The sequence below is a fragment of the Pavona decussata genome, unplaced genomic scaffold, assembly GCF_977016875.1.
Source record: "Pavona decussata unplaced genomic scaffold, jaPavDecu1.1 SCAFFOLD_28, whole genome shotgun sequence".
In the NCBI taxonomy this organism is placed as follows: Eukaryota; Metazoa; Cnidaria; class Anthozoa; order Scleractinia; family Agariciidae; genus Pavona; species Pavona decussata.
In genome coordinates, this window is record NW_028145451.1 from 2,955,904 (window position 1) to 2,968,811 (window position 12,908).

Below are 12,908 nucleotides of genomic sequence, written 5' to 3' on the forward strand. Positions count from 1 at the left end.
GCCCTGCAATGAACTTGCCTCGCAATGTTTTTCTTTGTTGCAATTACCGTTGAACGAAATAGAACCGACCTCTACTTTTCGCAACGGTTGCGGTACTGAACAAAAAAAATTTCGAGACATGCTAATTTCATGGCATGTTACACTAAGCAACTAAACGTGCAACTTGAATGAAGTATGCGAAATGAAGTAGGTAAACATGACAAGTTTTATAGACACAGTGAATGTAATGTTTAAACATTATTGAACATACCGTCAGAAGCTAAATAACTGTAGTATAAAATCACCCATCTATGCCTTTTTTATTCGTACAAAAACGTAACCATAGCGAGTCCAAAGACGTCATTAAAGTAAATCGATTGAGTTCATTGTTAGGTACTGAAACGCTCTTCCACTGAAACGTGCAGACGACTGACTGAATCCTAATGCTAATACGGTACATATAGTCTGAGCTAAATAAAGAACTTTTCAATCAACCTTTGTGCGTGATATGTCACTAATCAAACAATGAATTGATCAATTTGAAAACACAAAGCGTGATGGCTGCGACTGAAAAGCGCTTGAACAACGAGAATGAGGCCACTTTTATAACTTGCGCAACAGATCCACTGGTCAGGTCCTGGTCGACCAACTTTCATTTCTGTAAAATAATTATTTATTATTATAAGAATTTATGGGATCTCTCTGAAAAAATTAACTTGCGACGTGTAGTTCATGTGTAAGTTACATGTTTAAGTAGAAATCAGTGTTGACGCCTGTGAGACTGATTTTCCTGTTCGTTGTTTGCTGTGCCGGTTAAAAGACCCATTTTGTGAAAGTCTGAAACGGTCTCTGTTTGCGCTCACTTGCGTCACCGTTACTAAAAAGAAAATTGATTAATTTGCATTCAACCGGAATACACTTTTTTCTTCATTCGGTAACAAAAATTGCCAATTGACCGAGCTCTTCATCAAGGAGTGGAAGTCATTTTTTTCTTCCAATTTCTGGAGGTTTGGAGCTCAGAAGAAAATCGCCAAGTTTTTCTTGAAAGGTCAAAGAGAATCGAAGTTACTAAGTGAAAGGTGTCGCACGTATACAAAAACGCTATCTTGGACGGTGGTGGACTGCAGCAAAATTATTGTAAGCAATCTCTTGGCATGGAAGAAAGCGTTCAAAATAATCCTCCGTTTCTACCAGAATTGTGGCACACGGCAAGAATGATCAGCTTTGGAAATGATGGAGGGAAAGCGGCGACTGGAAGTTTTCTAGTAAGTGCGCCATCCACCTGCAGGCCGGAAGCGCAAGGAAAGGTTGTTGCATTTCGGCGACGAAGGTTAAGAGTTCAATGTCCGCAAGGGTCAAACAAAGTAGAGTTTTGTTTTAATAATGCAGAGATGGCTTCAAAAACTAACAAAATTAATCTTCGGGATGACAAAAATCGTCGCACAAGGGAAATCTCTGTTGACGATTTTCCAGTCAACGTTACCGCAGGTAGAGAGGTGTTAAAGTGGGTAACTCAGGCTAATGGTGGAGCTGAAGAAGAAAAATGTGCACGTGAAGTGAATAAAGCAGACGAAGAAGATTACGGAAGCGAAGGTACGAAAAGAGAAGACGGATGTTCTGTTGATTTATCCGCCGTTAGCAACGTGGGACTGACTTCTTCCGTCACAAAAAGGCTGACCAATAGGAAGCAACTAAAGTCTTTCATGGAACTTGACGCTTCACTCTCACATCATGTTTTTACTGACACTCACTTGGAGAAAATTAACAAGGAAAAACAAAGACCAAGTCCCAGTTTTCTTGACAGCTTTGAGAGGGGACTGGGAAGTAACGTAAACTTTTGCCGCCAAAGAATGCAGATGACTGAGAGCCTCGCGCGGAATCCCTGTACGAATCTTGATATAACAAAGAAAGCTATGATTAACAACTGGCTTATTGATGTTGCTATAGAGAGAGGTAGATGCACCGAATAGCTTTGAGAGTTTGAGAGGTACTAATTTCCAAATGAGTCTATTTTGTTTTTAAGAAGACAACCCATACGTTTGCTTGACTGATTTTCAAAATGGCATAGACATATATACCATCCCGGATCATTCAAACCCGCTAAGATGTCTGAATAGTGGAGTTATGGTGACTATTAATAATTTATCACTATTAAAAAGGCTGGTGACGTGAATCAAAAATTGACACAATGAAAGTGTAAGGCTAAAAGTTTATAGTTTTGATTTTTTTTTTCGTTGAGCTACTGATCGTTTCCAAGACAACATGACTATTAATAAACCAGGCCAAAGAAATGGGTTTTGTTTTGTTTGTAGAAAATTCTTTTATTAGATTCGTATACGTCATTTGTCTGTTATCAACGTATAAAAATGCTCTTGCGTTTACACTGTCGTCTCCTTTAATTTCAACATACCATTTTTTCGTAAATTGTTCTATTTTTGTTCCAAGATATTAAAACTTCCTTTGAGTTTTTATTTTATTTTATTTTATTTAATAGCAACATACAGTGCACAATCGTGCGGAGCATAAGGGAAAGTAATAAATAATACAAAATAAGAGGGTAACAGAAAACATTACAAGCACAGTAAGGTACATATTGGCAAAGCTAAATATTGGATCCTGCTCACTAACAGTGATCGGCGCTGACTTAATAATTAATAAGGTGGTCTTCCACTCAAAATTTGAAAAATTTCCCTGTTGGTTGGCACAAATTCTTTTTGTACCAATGGTCAGATCATCACTTGGTGATACAAGTGATTGGTGATGACAACTTTGATTGACATTCTGTTGGTATGGTAACCATGCCACGGACCCCAACAGTGAAAATAGTGGTACTGGCCTCGGAAAGGATATCTCTGAAAGGTATTGAACGTTTTGAGATGAACGAAACATTAATATAAAGTACAATAATAGTTCTATACCGTGAACCTTTTAAACCCAATATTTTTAATGTTTGTAGTACTTTATCTAGCTACTTTTTTCTCAGTTTTGGAAAAATTAAAGGCTTCAAGATACTTAATGAATAAAACGAGAGTGATAAGAGGAGATATCAAGACTTTTTTTAGCTTCCCAGCATGAAACTACATTATGAGAAACAACTGTGAAAGTTCGGTGTGAATCAGGGAAATAATTTATGAGATATTCTTCAGAGCATTTTGCTTTAAAGTTTCAGAATAGGCTACGCCCTCTTTTTGTTGTGCCTTATCAGTTATTCTCTTCCTTTTTCCTCAAAGCAATCTTGTTCTTGTCTTGTTTTATGGACGTTTCTTATAGAGTTTGCTTTTGCCACTCAAATTCTGTCAGAATGTTAACAGCCAGTCATACAAAACTCTCCAGGAGAGATTCCAAGCTTGTCAAATACGTTGGTACAAGCCTGGAATCCAATGTTAATAAGGGCTATACAGCGTCATAAATGCCCAGCTGTAGTACTTCGGCACCCACAAAAACACCTTTAGGTACGCGCTCCCAAAACATTCCATTAAGGCCTCATTTCGGTTTTGAGTTTTGCCATCTAGACATCAGCTACTAATGAAAGTCATCCTCACTCAACTTGGCATAAATAGGTTTTCGTTCAACAATTATGTCTAAGGGCAATCAATTAAATTCAATTCAATTTTATTTACACTTATTCAACTGAAATACAATATATTTTTATAGTAAAAAAATAGACATGCAGAGCATTGTATTTAAGTGATTTTACCTTCTAGGAAAGAAGTGAGTAGTGGCCAAAGGAGCAAGACTTTCGTTTTGGCCACTACCTCTGTGCACTTACAAAAATGGGGGGAAGTAGAATTTATAAAACTGTTTGTAGAGCTCTGTTAATTAAATTAGGCTTGGGAGAGGAAAATACATCAGTAAGGGAAAAAGTGTTTACAGTAAATAGATAAGTATATAGTGTAAGTTAAATTAATATATATTATTCATGTTTGGCTGTACATGTCAAGTAGCAAAAGTTTGTCTTATAGCAACAGGTTTGAAACAATTGGTTCTGTTGGCTCTGTCCCACATAAACCCACACAGTCAAGCTGTCTGCTCCTCCTGGGCAATATTACAAGTGCAAACTCCTATCTGCTGAGGAGGCACAACTGAGCGCATAACATATCGAACTGTTAACCTGAAAGGTACGATTATGTTGAGAAGAGGTGAAGAAATCTTTTTTCCAATCACATGAGGGACAAAACAAACGGAGGCTTGACGCACATCCCTTCGGGTTGGCAGTCTGCTCTTGCAAAACTAAGCAGCATTCGAAGCACTCCCTGTAAGGAAAAGCCTTCGTATTAACAAACCTAAATACGCTGGTTCGTGCACTCTTCTCACAATCGTTATTTTTAAGCTTTTTGGTCCCTTTACTAGAGAACATTTTCCCGGCAGAAGCAGAATTACTCGTGTCTTTCTAAATCGAGGGGCCAATCACTCGTGCCAGTAGTCTTGTTTTCCTGTTAAGAATGCCGATTTCCATAAAATTCGCGTTCCTTTGGGTAACCAGTGCGGGCTTTAGGTAAACCGAACAAAAACGACAAATAATGAAGCTGAAGTTCCCAAAGTTCAACACGCGTTATAAACACCTTCAAAACGGGTCTTAAATGCGTTCAAAACGAGTTCAAAACCAAACGCGTCAAAAACGCGTTTAATACGCGTTCAAACCGCGTCCAAAACGCGTTCAAAGCGCGTAAAAAACGCGTTCAAAACGCGACTTTGAACGCGTTCAAAAGGCGTTCCAAGTTCGTTCAAAACGCGTTCCAAACACGTTTAAAACGCGTTTTGAAAGCGTTTTAAACGCGTTCGGAATGCGTTCTAAACTCGTTTAAAACGCGTTCAAAAAGCCTTCCATAACGCGTTTGAAACACGTTCTAAACGCGTTTTAAACGCGTTCTCAATGGGTTTTTTGGAACGTGTTCCAAACGCGTTTAAAACGCTATTAAAACGCATTCAAAACGCAATTCAAACGCGTTCCAAACGCGTTCAAGATGCGTATCGTATCTTTGAGAATTGGTTCATGCTTAGTGTGCGTATATCGAGTTATGGATGCACGAGGGAAGTTGGGAGAGCACGAGAGAAGCGTAAGAGTTACTCGAGGCGTAGCCGAGAGCAACTCTAGCTTCTTGAGTGCTCTCCAAACTTCCCAAGTGCATCTATAACTCGATAAACGCGCAGCTAAAAGTATGAACCAATTCTTTTATAACATAGTAAAGATAAAGAAAATGATTCCTGGAAAACAGGTTTCGTTCCTAATTAATTACAAATTCTCTGTGCAAAAAAAAAAGGTGAAAGTAGTTTCTCATGGTTTAATCTTAACGTTTCATTAAACTTCGACAAGCTCTTATAAATATACATTTTTTTTGGTGTTGTCTCTCCGTAAAAGTTTTTTATAACACAGCGCGCGCATGCTTCTCCATCTGACTTGCACACGTCATCGGATGGACGCACGGCCGTGCGTATGTTGAGAAATGGACCATAATGACGCCAATAGGAGTAAGATTAGGATGTACGCGCGCTATGTTATATAAGAAGTTCACACTTCTTATCTAAGAATTACGTAGGGACTAAATCAGTCTACTTGCAGAACCCTTACTTAATGAAAAGTAGGATTTTAAAAAATACGTAAATAGATGAAAGAGGACAAAACAAAACAAAAAACAAATAACAAAACAACCAAACAAAAACAAAAACAAAAAAAAACAAAAAAAAAAAAAAGAAAGAAAGAAAGAAAGAAAAATAAGGGGTTGGATAGTTGAATGACTGTATGTAGTTCCTTCGATGTACTCTGTGTTTGGTTCCCTGCGTTTTCCCCTCTTTTCTTAATCAACGGGTTTGAAATATCAAGAATATGATTATTATTAGAATAATGATTCTCCTTTTCCCTTTTCATCTCTTTTTCTGTTGTAATGTTAATGATAATAAAAATTATATTAAATTTACTTTAATTTTGTTGCATACCCTTTTCTAAATCTGCGTTGTTATGTAAAAGTTAAGTTTCTTATTCCTTCTTTTCCGTTTTTCCAGCATGTTTTGTAATTTATTGTAATTTTTTTTTTCCATTATGTTCTCCTACTCGTCTTGTCTACTCGACTAGCTTTGGGGCTATTTGCGGGACAACCAAAATTGTTGTTGTTGCTGTTAATTAAATAATAATAATAATAATAATAATAATTATAATAATAATAATAATAATAATAATAATAATAATAATAACAATAATAATAATAATAATAATAATATCATTCAGCCTTTAACTGGTGGCCAAGACTCATTTCATCCTCTTTCCTTGCAGTAATTCTATGGCAATCTTTCGGAGTGGGACTTAAAGGGAAAGTTCATGGGAATTTGGTGTTATATCAAAAACTCCAAAACGTTTTTTTATCAACAGAAACCTAAAAGTACATTACTCAAATGTGTTGTAGATTGCCACAACAGTGTACTTAGACTATCGACAAGTGTCTCTGGCCACAGATGCACTGGGTCAGAATGGATTGCGACTTGAAATAAGTCAGGTTAATACTTTGAAATTCTCGCGTTTCTTAGTTTTCAAAATGTACTAGAGCATGTCATTGTTCCTTTCAAGAATTCAGCTGATTTCTTTTTCTTGATGTTCTAGAATTATTTTGTAACTTAGTGAAGGTGTTGTCGCACCATTTTTACCACAAAAGGTGAAAATCCCCGTGATACTTTCCCTTGAAGAAAAAGAATGTTGAAAACAGAGGAGGTTTTTAGCTGGCTAAAACGTACCATGTTCACTCCTTTCACTTGAATGATAACATGCTAGCGGTTAGAGAGTTGAAGAGCTCGAGAGAGTGGCACTTTATATGATTGCTTTCTGTTTACAAACTTTACAGAGATTGAAGAAACTCTCTGGTCATCGCAAAAGATCATTCTCTTGGTCATCGCTAATGTTACCACGTCAGGTTGCTGACATATTATTTATCTAGAGAACTTTCTAGCCTTTCAATTCCTAATCGGTAAGAATCAAGTCAGCGACGAAGTGCTTCCGGCGGGACTCAAAGATAGTTCTTTATTGCCCGCCCTATAGTCCTAAACACGCCAAAATGTTTAAACATTCGTTATTAATAACAATTTTGCTTTCCATTCGGCAGTAAAACCTGAACCTAGTTAAGAAATTTTTAATTCGTTTGAATATAACTTTTCTGACTGAGAATCAATGGTCTTTGTAACTGGAAAAAAAATCAAGGCTCCTGCGCTATAAACCTCGTCACTTTTATATAGATGTGCTTACAATATAAGTATTTCCTAGGGTAACAGTGTGTTCGTGTGTGTTCTGCGCATTCCACAAGAGGTATGTCAAGAAAAAAACTCCGCTTTTAGGAGGATTAACTTAATCACCTTGCACCGTCAGGTGATATTTATTTCAATTGTCAAGCCCGCAGCATTTTCTTCTTTCTTTTTCCGATGATCGCTAAAAACGATGTATCGGTGCTATTTACACGCATCATATTATCCTATGACGAAGTCCAGACGGGAGTTCTATCGGACTTATTCCGCAATCCGCTTTCTCGATAAAAATATATCTGATGGACTGGTTGGTGTATTGCACAGCTTTCATGTTCATTCATAAGGCGAGAAAGACTTAGAAACTTTATTGCACGTTATCTCTCTCCTCTCCTGAGTGGGTACATACTGCTAGGGCAACTGTGCTAGGGACTGAACCCTTCGATGGACTGGCATCCCATCCAGGGACCCGTTTCTCGAAAGTCCCGGTAACTTACTGGGCCCGATAAGTATATTTTTAAACGTTTTTTCGCCGATTACACAGTGATTACAGACATGGTTCTTGGGCAGGGATTCATTAAACTACAAGATTTTAAAATTTAGTATTCAAAGCTAACAAAAATTGACTTTTATGAAGAAACATTTATTACAAAGACACTTACCGGCCCGGTAAGTTACGGGACTTTCGAGAAACGGGCCCCAGGGGGGAATTGTTAGCGAGATTTCTAGTCAGTTAATGCTAGACCGGATGGGTCACGTACGCTCGAAGTCCAACTACGCGCGAAGAGTACTACAATAGATCAAAAGCAAGCGGACAAGAAGTTATCACCCCTTGACGCACATTATTCCTAAAAAACATTTCGCCCTGTTCAGGCCCGGGCGGTAAAAATCTTTACTCTTTATTACACACATAGAGAAATAATTCTCCGTTTCGCACCAAAATGGCTCAAAATTCGAAAACCCCCCACCACACCCTGTAGCTGGTATAGAGGATACCCTGTCTTTATAGATGGTTCCCGCGCAGTTCAACCCCCTCAACTCCCTCTACCCGCCCCAAAACCTTTGGTAAAGAATTTAATCAAAAGTAGCTTTAACAGTCTGGAGCGTAAATGTATTCTAGTGTTGATAAACATAAGATTAACGCTATAAAATTTCATACGTGTTGCATTGGGAACTCCAGTAACATTAAACCTTGAACAAAAAAAAGGCTTATAAATGGTCAACGAAACAGAGTCATTACAAATGTTTCGAATAGAACTGAGGAATGACGACTTATAAATGTTCAACATTTTCCAGAAGAGGATGCTGCAAGATCCCTTTACAAGAATGGAAATCTTATGGGCTTACCGTTAGAGCCCCTCCAGTTAAAAATGCCTTCCTATGTGCTAGTTATCATACGTGTTGTATACCATTAATCCTCAGCTAAAACAACAACAAAGAAAAAACATTGGTTTAATAATCTTTGACAACAATTAATAAGGATTAAATTGAAGGCTTACACTTTTTCCCACTTTGTTCCACCTTAATTAAACCACATTTTTCTCTGACTTGAGCTCTGGCAATCGTCTTTGGAACAATGGTTCGCTTTTGTAACTTCAAGTACTGGCACCGCTGCTTTTCCATATTGCCTGGGGGATAACCTACTGGTGCTGTCAATGTATTACATATGCATGTGGTAGGCCATAAAGAAGAGTGGGAAAAATCAGCGTTGAGATTGCGGGATTGTGTGCTGGAATCTCCGGCAGCTATAAGTTAAATTTTCAGCAAATTTCAGCTGTCAGTTTAAATTTAGCCATTTCTCAGGGATATCTGGTTGATCGGCTTTTCCGAGTTCAAACTAGCGGTCCTTCTCAACTGATTGTTAATCACAATCCTCAGACATCAGTTTAACCCCATCGAGACCCTCATTTTTCAACAAGATTGTGTTTGTTATGTGTTAATGCAAAACTGATCCAAAACTGGGAATAAAACGTAGCTCAATAGTAGATCTTTTCCCGCCTGTTCGCCTCTAGGCCGAGGGCAGCTAAGACAGCTAAAATTGCAGTAAATTTATGCCAGATTTTACGGCCGACTTTGAACCTATCAGTAACTCCGCTCAAAACTGACAGGTCAAGTCCAAAATCTAAAATTATGCCTCTCAGTTATACCTGAATAGAACACCGCACATTAAAATCATAGACCCGTACAGCGCTCGTAAACCATGATTAGAAATCTTCTAAATGTCGCCACATTTTGATTAGAAGAGTTTGTAAGCTAAGTTTTTTTAAATTTCGTGTTTGACACTGGTTTATAGCCCGAGTCTGTTTTCTATACGTTTGTAATCTCATGAGGGCGATTACCCTTTGAGCCCCACATATAATGAGTCCCTTCCTCTTTCAGCATTGATTTTCCCCTTCCCTTTTTCTAGTTTTCTTCCTATACTTAGTTGGAGAGTGCGTCCAGATGAACGTACTTTGCACGTCCTCGTGCAATACGGCAATCATTGTCGTGATTCCGAGGAAGCCTCGTCGTGTCATATGTGCGTGTGCTCTTCGAAACTGCTCTAATCGCGTGCAAACTAAGGAAAATAAAACATCTGGTGCAGTTGAAATGAAAGAAGTTATTAGTTTTTTATCCTTTATCATTGAGCTCAGGTATCAAAAAAAAAAAAAAAAAACTCACCAGAACCCGGCAGGGAGTACTCAGTAATCCTTTTAGTGGAATTAAAGATAAGGTTACAGAAAAGGTTTTCTGCTTTTTGTCGGTTAATTTCGTTAGAAAAACGTCCCGTTTATTATGTCCTCACTGATGTATCTTGTACTAAGGGTCCGGCTTGTTTGGACTTTAAAATTATACCTTATCCAAGGTACTATTTCAGCGACTTAAAATACAAAAGTTTTTAGTTTCTTCATAACAGAGAGATTCTAAGTCCATTCGTATGGGGATGGCCCTGGAAACGAAAATTTCAATTCTTTAGGACGCACGGTGTACACCAACACGGGAAAAGCAGATCATAGCAAGGGCTACTGAAATCCAAAGAGAAACTTGGCGGTAAACCACGCATTTTTCAGGGATAAATAAGCTTCAATTTGGAAAAATTCCATAGATTCATTGGGTTCCCTGTGTGCATACCACTGGACTGTTCACAGCCAATGATCAATCGAAACAGTTCTGTCATAACATTAGAAGTCGTTTCCGGGTCTTTCGTTTTGGAATACGTTCAACAAGGAATTTTACATAGGTTAATCGAGTTTTAGCAACATTCAAATGCTGTCTCCTGTTTCAGTTAGCCCACTTAATTCCTAAGTTTTGGTAACTGAACATCAAATTGGAGTGTAGTTACTTTATCTAGTTTGCTGGCTCTTGAGAAACGAAACATTGAACTGTTCAAAATGTGTAATTTTGGAAAGAAATATTGTTATAAGACATGAAGCAGTTACCTGTGACACAAAACTGACAAAGATGTGTAAAGATGAAAGCCGAAGAGATATTATGATAACCTGCAAAATTAAATTTGGTGTGTTGGAGAATCGATTCAGCTCTCAATTCCGCGCAGCCCATAGCTTCATATGCCCTTCTAGTCTGCATACTTCCTCCTTTCTCCCTGCGATTTTACGCTTTTTTTCGAACAAATGTACTGATGGCGCAGGATACTGAAACAGTCATAATCACATCTCCACGATGATTTTTATTTTTAGGGGAAAAATGGGAGGGCGGGGTTCAACGAGAACTTCCTTCCGGCTGGATATCTTTACTGAATAAAGAGCTTATCATCGGGGGATTAAGAACGCCATTGTTCCCACAGCTCGATCAAAATCGAACGTTTTATCGCTTTTATTGTTTTAATGTTTGTCGTGCAAAGGTCGCTTTCTGCTTCGAGATAGTTCTCTTCTTTTTTTTTTTTTTTATGATGATCAAAACGTGCGTTCCAACAGATAAAAATCCAAACCTTGTCCTTTTTCACTTACATAATCAGAGAGGTCTTGCCTCAGAGATCTTTCTTTCTCAAAAGTCACTTCAAACGCCAGGCCACGTCGTGAAAGACGTTTAAAGATATCGTTCCGCCGTTGAATTATCAATGTTGGTCCGTTTCTGTAGCTGATAAAAAAGTTCTATCGCCTCCTCAGTCTGTTTTGCAAACACAAGAAAAGCTTGCCCAGTTCTTCAACCCGGGGGGTGGTGGGGGACCGGGGGAAGGTACTCCCATGGGCCATACAGGTATGTGCAGCCCCAAAGGGCACGGTTTTTCAACCGTTCTGGTCATAAATGGGGCATCGATTGAAGCCTTTTTGCCACCATTTTGGTAATAAATAGGGTATCAATTTTTGCACCCTAGTCTTAAATGCGTTTTTTAAGAAGAAGCTACTTCTTCATAGTGATATTTACGGCAACTGTGTACGTGCCGTAACGGCTTGTCACGCCTTTAACAATGGCCTGAACTAGGGGAATAATTATAAAGCAGGTCTGAAACAGGGTATTGATTTAAGGGTCAGGACATAAATAGGGTAGGGAAAATCGCAGATTTTGGTCATAAAGAGGGTAAGGGCTTTGGGAAACTGGCCGCACACCCTTACCCCGTGATTTTCCTAGGAGTACCCCCCGGGCTCTTCCGGGTTCTACTTCTCACACTTCTGTTGCTTGTCTCTCAAGGCATGATGCCTTCTCTTCGATAAATACTAACATCGTTTGCTTAAGAGTGTCAAGTGAAGAAAACTCAAGTATCATGTCAGTTGTTTAAATTTTGGTTTGACTCTAGTTAGCTTCGTCAGTTATTCCAAGAAAAGATGTACTCATTGCCGTGATAACAGCAGAATCTTAGGTAGTTGTATTACTCTGTTACTGGCTCTGAGATGCACAGACACTTTGAGTATTGTGCACAGGCGCAGTAACAAATTGCATGGCAGCAAGCTCTTACATTATGACTATTTTTGTCAAACTGATTCCAGTCTGCGCTACAATTTTTTTTTATTTTTAATCTCGTTAATTATCGAAGACACTTGACTTCAAAAGTCCAGTGCTAACCATGTTCTCACTGATCAAGCTAGAGAGTGTGAACTGACAAAGACCATGAAATAAGAGGAAGCCTTGCATGTATGCATTTCGTTCGTTTAACCCTTACCGGCAAATTGAAACCGTTCACATCTTTTGCAATATTTAATAAAAATAAGGTAGTACCTTATGAAGGTCTGCTCACCAGATTTCGTTCCGTTTTGGTTGGTACTTGTTCTTTCACACCATTCAAGTGTTAAACATCTTGCTCCGTCATAGTAGGGTACTATGCTCAGTGCTGAGCTTCATTTGAATTGTCACACTTTAGGATTTCAGTTCACAGACTCAATAGTTAGAACCACCTTACCACATAGAAGTGCAAATTCGGATTCCCGTATGAAAGCTGAGGGAACAATCACTAGAAATGTTGAACACTAAAATCTACGTTGCTCGAGATGGGTAAAACCCAGAGGTACTATTTCGTATGAAAAATGATAACATTAACTGGGTTGTCTTGAACACGAATGAGTAAGTCTTCTTCTTTACGGCAAACCTTAACTCGTATAAAATGGGGTTGAGGGATACGTTAGGTTCTGTCCAAGATGACGAGCTACAGTTCAGAGAAAAAGAGGTTCCCCCTGTTCACGGTTATTTCAACACACTCGGTAACACTGCCCAAATATGGTCATGGTGCACTGAATATTCATCGTCCGTAGTCAACCGATAGCCTGCGATGTACG